General features: G+C 37.0%; 1 long non-coding RNA gene across 1 annotated transcript in view; it reads right to left on the bottom strand.

The window, feature by feature from the left end:
• The window catches only part of LOC116185973, a 23256-nt gene extending 21471 nt beyond the window's left edge, over positions 1-1785 (bottom strand). Inside the window, exon 1 of the long non-coding RNA XR_004150875.1 lies at positions 1726-1785. This is a non-coding gene — a long non-coding RNA (uncharacterized LOC116185973). The remainder of the gene's footprint in view (positions 1-1725) is intronic.
• Positions 1786-1801: the final 16 nt, after the last annotated feature.

Genomic DNA, 1801 nt, shown 5'->3' with positions numbered 1-1801 from the left:
TGGTGGTGGTGGTGGTGGTGGTGGTGGTGGTGGTGGTAATAGTTGTACAAGTAGTAGTTATAATAATAGTAGTAGTTTTTTTTCTTCCCCTTGTAGTATTAACAATATAGTTGCAGCGGTATTCATCGTCGCCTCATCGTAATAGCGTTAGTAGCGGTAAGAAGCAATTCTTTATAGGAATAGTAGTAGTATCGTATCGTCTTGTTCATCTCTCTTAACTCGAGTCTGTAAGTGAATCTTACACTTCGGTTTCTCTTTTATCTTTTTTTTTTCTTTTTCTTTTTTTTTCTTTTTTTTTTTTTTTAACACTAATTATCGATATATCGCTAGTCTCAAAATTCTTTGTACTATCACTACGAACCGATTGACAGGGTGCCTCCATTCTTCCCATTTAACCGCGATTTCGACTTGATCCTGGACACATTTCATCCGGCAAACTGAACTCTACACTAACTCGTGTGATGTCTCGTACACAAGTACAATAAGTAACAACGATTGAAATGATTCGACGACAGAAAACCGCCTCCGAGCACCGAGAAAATCTTGAGATCTATACAAAGCCACTCGCAACTAAGAGTTTTTAAGGATTCTAAGATCTAGAGCACGGTTAAACGCTACGATTAATATTAATTTACAAAGGCACATATAAGAAGCACAGACAAGCGAGCAAACACAAATCAACGATCAGGGGAGGAGAGATACAATGAATGAAGTTATGAACCAGGCTTTGGGCTTTGAACGATCGCCATCTTATTTTTTAAAATAAAACGCTGGAAACCAAATCGAATTCGGAAAAAAAAAAATCAAAAAGCAACCGCTCGCCGCAATTTTCTTTCTCTTTCTTTTCCCTTCCTTCCCATTTTCTTTCACTGAATTCGAATGGGGCGCGAGTCAATCGAGTTCAACGATCGTTGGATCCAGTCGTCGCTAATGGGCAAGGACGCCGCGCACCCTTTCAACCTCACTCGAAGAGAGAAAGAGAGGAAAAAAAAAAAAAACGAAAGGGTTGTTCTCGCGAAACAAAACCCAGGAAGAACCACCTCGAAAAGCTATCTGATCATCTAGCGAGTGTATTAAGCGCATCATTACTTAAGGGGTTCCTTGGGAATCGCTATATATAATAAGACAGATCGCCCCTCGTGTTTGCTTTCCAACTCTTACGCTGCCAGAATTCTTCTTCTTCTTCTTCTTTTTTTATACAAAATATATTCCATAGATATTCGATCTTACGTTTCTACAACTATTAACCTTTGAAATTGTTTTTTGAAAATTAAAAGTAATTTCATCATTATTACATTATTTTTCGAATTAAAAGAAAGAACATTTTCAACGATTTTTCGAGTTTCTTTTAGTCTCTTGGCAGCGAAAGGGTTGAGCTCAAAGAAGAAAAAAAAAAAAAAAAAAAAAAAAAAAAAGAAAGAAAAAAATTCGCCCTGTATCGTCAGACACCCTAATTCAATGTACAGTCGACGGAGAGAGAGAGAAAGCACTTTTGGACAATATACAACATTATAGTTTTAGGACCTTCGTTGTCGTTAAGTTCGATGTTACGTTATCTCGTTGCGCGACGTTACACTAAATTCCTAAGTAAGTTATAATAACTATAGATCTCTCACTATCTCGAAATATCGTCCTCTCTTCCTCGGAAAATCGTTTTCTTTTTTGTTTTTTTTTTTTTTTTGTTTTTCTTATAGTCTCGTTTTCTTTAGTTTTTCTTTCTTCGACTTTCTCCTCCTCCTCCTCTTCTTTTCCTTCTTTTCCAGTTTCTTCGCCCTTTTAATCACGCGCGCCATTATATCGT

Source organism: Apis dorsata, unplaced genomic scaffold (genome assembly GCF_000469605.1).
Source record: "Apis dorsata unplaced genomic scaffold, Apis dorsata 1.3 scaffold_355, whole genome shotgun sequence".
In the NCBI taxonomy this organism is placed as follows: Eukaryota; Metazoa; Arthropoda; class Insecta; order Hymenoptera; family Apidae; genus Apis; species Apis dorsata.
Note: the sequence above shows the minus strand (reverse complement) of the source record. Positions and strands in the feature narration are given on the sequence as shown.